Below are 7,505 nucleotides of genomic sequence, written 5' to 3' on the forward strand. Positions count from 1 at the left end.
GTTTTTTGGTCATAACTTCTTCAAAAATGGTCCAAATGAAAAGATTTTTTTTTGAAATTTTTGTTTTTTTATGCACTTTTCAAAAAAAAAAAAATACGGAAAAATTTTCAAAAATTTTTTGTGTAATTTTTGTGAGTTTTTAACTGTAAATCTTGTTTTTCAAAGTGAGTGCATATTTTGATTTTTTCGAAATTTTTGTATAACAAACTACTATCATTTTAACAACTTTTAAGCCCGGTCCGATCGTGGGCCTCCTATAATTACTATTCTTTTTCGATTTTTGAAAATTTGATAAATTTTGTTTTCTCTATTAATCATCATGAATACCAATTTTATTACTGTATATTATTTTTTTAGTTTATTTCAATAAATTTTGACACATTTTTATTATTAAAAGGCGTTAAAAATAATTAATTTATCATTAAGATTATTTATAAACAATAGTAACAAAAGAATTTATAGAAGTATTTATTTATTTGCGTAATTTCTTAAAAATTTAACATGTACGACTATCATTTGAACTAGAGTACTCCTTAGCTAATATGTTTCCGCTGCCTATTGGAATAATGGAATGAAATTTCTGTGTCCCTGTAATTGACTTAGCAGTATTGTATCGAGAATCCAATTTTTCTTTTGCATTTAAGTAATCTTTTTCTGGTGAAAATTTGATAGCAATTGTTAAAAAATTACGAAAATGAATAAATTCTTTTGTTTATTGTTCTTTTATTTTTTTTTAGATATGTGATGTTTTCTGACGAGTCAAAGATTGACAGTGATGGAATGCTTAACAGGCACAATTGTCATTATGGGTCGGATCAAAACCCACACTGGCACAGAGCTGTAGACCACCAACACCGATGGAGCCTTATGGTGTGGTGTGGCATAGTAAATGGTTATTTGATTGGTCCTTATTTCTTCGACAGAAATGTTGATGGACACAGCTATTTGGAGTTACTGAGAGATCATTTACCAGGAATGTTAGAAAATGCAGATTTAATGACAAGACGAAGAATGTGGCTCCAGCAAGATGGTGCACCAGTACACTTTGCACGGGTAGTACGTGAATTTTTAAATGAAAATTATAATGAGAGACGGATAGGAAGAGGAGGTCCAGTTAACTGGCCTCCTAATTCACCAGACATGACATCTCCAGATTTTTATTTATGGGGCTTCCTAAAAAATGCTATTTTCAAAGAACGACCAATAACCAGACAGAACATGATAGATCGTATCAATGAAGCTTGTGCATCAATTCCCAGAGAGACTTTGCTAAAAACAGTTCAGCACTTTCAAAGACGTTTACATTTATAAAAAATTAATAAATTAATAATATAATTGAATTATAGACTCATATGTTTTAAAACAATACAAAAAATTAAGTAAATACATCAAAGGCTATTAAGAGTCAACGCTGTTAGCAGTGCGCAAAACATGCAATCTTAAAATCTATAACATAGATACCATGTCGAACGTTTCGATCCTTAGTTTCGGATCATCATCAGCGACAAATACAATATAAAATTAAAAATTACTCAGAGTTGCAAACAATGATGTAGTCCCGCAGTATGTAATATACAACCAATCTGAGATAAGACTATCACTTCTTCAGGTGAAAGTATGTACATTAGTTCAAAATTGAGTATGTCTGTGAATTATATAATACATCAAGAATTAAAATTTATTAATAAAATTTTGATAAAAACAGTAAAAATTAAATACTCAATAAGCTTACATCAAGTTGGTCGACAAAAGACATAAAATCAATTATATCACAGAAATCGCATTGATCAAATTTCATCTTCAATATATCTGTATATGACGATGTACAACGATATAATGAAGACCGTTATTACATTTATGTTTTGAAGCAAATGGAAATAATTTTGAACATCTGCTATAAACAAGCACCCCAAACGCGAGAGGCAAGGGGATTCACGCTAAACGATCACCCCAAACGTGAGAGGCAAGGGGACTCACGCTAAACAAGCACCCCAAAAGAAACAGAACTTACTACGTCGTTGTTTCTAGGTAACGCTAAAAGTAAGATTAAGAACAATAGTACAATTTTTTATTTATTTAAACTGCTTCTAAATTACTTTCATATTTGACGTTAAGGTCATACTGGCCAGTCATCGGCTTCTAAGCCTAGTAAACGATCAAACATTCAAAAAAAAAACAGCTCGTGGACGACTTTTCAATATTTGACCTTGATTTGACCTTTTCAGGGACACTCGTACAACTTATGTGTAGACTTATATTCTGGACCTAAAATTTTCCGCTCTTTCCGAATCCGGTGCCAAAAATAGGTGTTCCCATTACAAAAAAAAAAAAACTGACCTTCAAACGACCTTAAAAATTGACTCCCAAAGGTCAAAGTTATTATTACAGTTTGGTGACCGCCTTTGTCATGAACAACTCTTGTCTGAACATTACTAAGCCATCAAAACTTGAAAACAGCAGCTTTTAGACGAATGTTTCATATATAACCATGATTAGACCTATTCAAGGTCAGTCCATAAATTTATAATCTACCATTTCTGATGTGAAATTTCCTGCTCTTTACGAATCCGGCATCAAAAATAGGGGTTCCTATTTAGAAAAATAACTTTGACCTTCAAATGACCTTGAAAATTTACCCCAAGGTCAAAGTTGTTATTACAGTTACGTGAACCCCTTTGTCCTGAATAACTTTTGTCTAAACATTTTTTTTTAATTCGGCTTAGCAACAGAGATATTCGGGTGCGTTGATTAAAATGAGCCACCCAGTATATACACTCATACACGAAAGTATTCGATCGCTTACATTTTTAACATTCAACGACTGAAATATGTATATTAAATTGAAGCATTTAAAACAATATGCTATATATAGCAAGGGATAGGTCTTAAGATTACATAAGTGATATTACAAAATAATTTAACAATGTATACAGTTTTTACAATACATTTATTGTTAACACGCATCATAAGTGGCTCACAAAAGTATTCGAACTCTGCAGAATTTTCATAATAATTAAGCTTCCGAAGGTCGCAGAATATAAACATTGCTCAGTTTACTGAAAACTACTTCAAGAGAAGCACTGATCAAAGTTTCCGTCGCTCAAAATTTTCATTATTAATAATACTACAAAATGAATCAGAAAAAATTAGAAACAAGCAAATCAGTGAGAGAATTAATAGTGAAATGGCATAAGGAAGGCAAATCATACAGTGTATTTGCACAACTTATCAACAGAAGCAAGTCCACTATTCATTATATCGTGAAAAGTTTAATACGCAAGGTAACATTGCAAATAAGCCTCGTTCTGGACGACCGAAAACGCTGACTGTGAGAGAAGAAAAGATAATTATACGGAAAATTAAACAAGATCCTTTCACTTCTGCACCACAATTGGCATCAATGGTTGCTACACAGTTCCAAAAAGAAGTACATCCAGAATTATGTCGATGATTGTTACAAAGTAATGGTTTACATGCACGAGTTCCAAGGAGAAAACCCTTCATTAGCAAAAAAAATAAAATTCTACGCTTAAAATTTGCTAAAGAATTTATTAATAAAGACAATTCGTTTTGGGATACAGTATTATTTTCTGACGAAAGTAAATATAATATTTTTGGTAACGATGGATGTAAAAGTGTTGTGGAAAAAAGTGGTGTGGAAAAAACAAAACACAGAATTAGAACCGATAAATTTACGACCAACAGTAAAATATAATGGTGGCTCCGTAATTGTGTGGGGCTGCATGGCAGCTAGTGGAGTGGGAAATCTTATATTTATTGATGGGATCTTACAATTAGATAAAATAAAGTATTTAAAACTTTTACAAGATAATTTAAAAGACAGTGCATCAAAATTGAATTTGCCCAATAACTATTACTTTCAATCAGACAATGATCCGAAGCATTCAGCGAAAATTGTCAAAGAATGGGTACTGTATAATGTTCCAAATACATTGCCACATCCATCACAAAGTCCCGACTTAAATCCCATCGAGCATTTATGGGATGAGGTGGAAAGAAGATTAAAAAATACAGCTATTACTTCGAAAGAAACGTTGAAACAAAATAAAATTGAAATATGGCAATCAATAGACGAAAATGTTACTTCGAAGTTAGTCCACTCAATGGAAAATCGTTTTAGGGCTGTAATAAAAGCAAAAGGCGGATCAACTTCTTATTAAAACTGTGAATTATTCAATTTAAGTAACTATTAAATGTACCGTTCGAATACTTTTGTGAGCTACTTATGATGCGTGTTAACAATAAATGTATTGTAAAAACTATATACATTGTTAAATTATTTTGTAATATCACTTATGTAATCTTAAGGGGAGGTTCTCCTCAAAATCGACGGACAAATCGAAAAATTTTTTTTTGCATTTTTTAATAGCTTATTATGTGTAAAATAAGATCCCACAAGCGGCAGAAAAAGTTTGGCTGAAAAAAAAAAGTTGTGGTATATAAAGCGAATCAGCTTTTTGCACAAAAATTGACTTCGCGCGGTAATGCATTTCTTTCGACTATATGTTTGAAATTTTCATCTGTATTACCAAACTATGGTAAGTGTAGGTACCTTAAGTGCCACCAGATGTCGGAAGATACGCTAGAACTCAGAAATATTAGAAAGTATGCCTCTATACACGGATTTCAACGGTTTTCACGTGTAGCGTCAGTTGACCACGTGCATCGTGTTGAAAATATTCGCGAGACATTTTTAATCGTTTAAACATGCCGAATTTAAAAAGAAAAGGCTTAAAAACGACAACCGGAAAACCTAAAGTGAAAAGAAGATTCAGTGGAAATCGGTTTACTGGTAAACACGATCAAGAGTACGTTAGCACGTCGCGTCGGCGCAAAAGTTGAAAGAGACAAATTACGAAGATGTGATTACGGATATTACTGCTAATTATGTTATTCTGCACTTTGTAAATGTGTTTACGTTTCTCAGTACAATCGTGGCGTGTAAACAGTGTAAAAGTGATATAAAATTTACTAAAACTACTGGTGCAGGTGTTGCTTTTAAATTAGTGGCCACATGTTCTTGTTCTTCTCGTTCGTGTGATTCAAGTCCCATTGTAAACCGCTTTTATGAAATTAACCGACGTTTAATGTTTGCCGTACGAATGTTAGGAGGAGGGCTGCAAAGTTTAAGAATGCTCTGCTCGCTCTTAGATATAACGGCATCATTCAGTAACAAGATTTATTACACTTTCATCGATAACTTGGATGTAGCATCGAAAACCGTTTTTGAACTGTATCAAAAAAAAGCAGTGCTTGAAGAAATTGAAAAAAACACCGAAGAAAATAATGAGCCTCTACATTTAAGTGTTTCTGGACTCGAAGCCTTTAACTTTGTCCGCAACGCTGACGAGAAACGTATTGCTGCAGCCGAAGGTAGAATGTCTGACGCCGTAAGAGCAGCTGCATTGGCAAAAAAAGAGGGGCAATCAGCACAACAAGAGCAGTACGAGATGGAGGAAGGCTTGCTGTATGGTGCAGGAATCGCAGATTAGCCGACAGGTACATTATTTTGCGATTAACCTAGTCCAAACTTTAAACGCGTTTTCTGAAAAACACTTTTTTTCAAGCTGGCCGGTACGATTTCTTCAAAACTACTGGTCCGATCGGATTTTTTTATTTTTTTTATTTTAAAGTATATTAAATTTACTGGAGCTTGAACTATAATGCATATGATATTTCATATTTTTTCGATTTTTTATAGCACTTTGAAGAGCGAAAAAAAACGTGAAAAACGGTACTTAAAATTCAAATGACCGCCATTTTGTCAATTTTCGACTTTTTCTCGATTTTCTTAGTTCAAGCTCCAACGAATATCATATAATTTAAGAAAATTTTTGGATTTTTTGTTTCAGATGATTCCTTCAGCCGGAATCCTACCGGCCAGCAGGTCACCTTTTTTTTAGGCGGTCCCATTGCAGCGGGCGTATAAAATTTTCCTATGCGCTATAAAAATTATTTTGTATACTTAAATAAATGACAAATAAGTGCCAAAAAGTTACAATCGTTAATATGGATCCGTCCCTGAGAAAAATGAATACAGAAAATTGGCGTATTTTGGGTCGCTCGAGGAGAACCTTCCCTTAAGACCTATCCCTTGTTATACATAGCACAGGGTAAACCCGGTATATGCGCCGCACCTATCGAAAACTAAATTTATCAATTATTATTTACTATGTTTAAAGCAAATTAATTATACAAATAAAAATTTGTATCATCTACTACTATAAAAAAAATATTAGAAATCCGAAATAATTTATTTTCCATATTAAAAAGTAATTTTTTCAAACCCCTGCATTTTTGCCATTTATCATAGGGGGGGGGGATAATATGGCCACTCGTATATAATTCATAACAAAATCACAAATAATCTATAAATAAGATGTAAAATGACGACGTAACTTGCATTGTTTATTAATATATGACAATTTTTATTGTTCAAAATGAACATTGGAATACAAATAGGACTTCATACAATTTTTTTAAATAGCTTCAAATTTTTAAAAATAATTTTTAAACGTTTAAGATTTATCAACATTTATGCATTAATGCAATGTGTAATTGTTAGAATTAACAAAAACTTCTTAAATAGAGCGTCTGTGCTGCGGCACAGCATCCCGCTCGCTAAAAACGCCGTATATCCCAAATAGATGGGATATATATGACAACTAAATTAAACAAACAATACAGGAGCAAAGCACTTGTATTTTGCTATACAACATGCTTTACTATTCCGCTACACATATGAGTAGGGTATATAGGCGGATTCTAACTCAGGTTCTCTGAGGGGGGGTGAGGGGCGAGGGGAACCCGAGGCGCGGGGGATCTACGTCACGGCAGGGGAGGGGGATGACGTCACGGTTGCGGGTGAGGGGGGTATGACGTCACGGGGAGGGGATGACGTCACAGGGCGGGAGGGGTATGACGTCACGGGAGGGAAGGGGAATGACGTCACAGGGCGAGGGGTATGACTTTACAGGGAGGAGAGGGTGATGACGTCATGGAAGGGGAAGGTGACGTCGCAGAGGGATGACGAGGAGGTAAATGACGTCACAGGTGCTGACGTCGCGGGAAATTCGCGCGGGAAGAATTGTAGTGGTCGCCGCAGGGTCAATAGCCGCCAGGGTCCTCCGAACGCGGTAAGCACGAAGTAAGAGAGAAGGAGACCAAACTTAATAGAACGCAAGCTGAAAAAGTGGTCCTGATTCGTGATCCCTAATTGGGAGGGAGTCCGCTGAAAGGAATAAATTCTTATGGTTGGGCGCCATTTGTAATTAACCTTACCCGAACAGTCCGGCCTGGCTTGCATTCACGAAGTAAGAGCGTGCTTGTATTATACGGAGAGGTTAAGATGAAAAGTTCCAAAAAATTAAAAAAGGTAAAGATTTATAAGAATTAATAGTGAATTCGATCACTTGCACTACGCTAGATTAGTACGTACTAAAAGCTACTGTGCACGAAATTAGCAGAGTTAAAGCATATAAATA

Source organism: Cyphomyrmex costatus, unplaced genomic scaffold (assembly GCF_001594065.2).
Source record: "Cyphomyrmex costatus isolate MS0001 unplaced genomic scaffold, Ccosl1.0 scaffold174, whole genome shotgun sequence".
In the NCBI taxonomy this organism is placed as follows: Eukaryota; Metazoa; Arthropoda; class Insecta; order Hymenoptera; family Formicidae; genus Cyphomyrmex; species Cyphomyrmex costatus.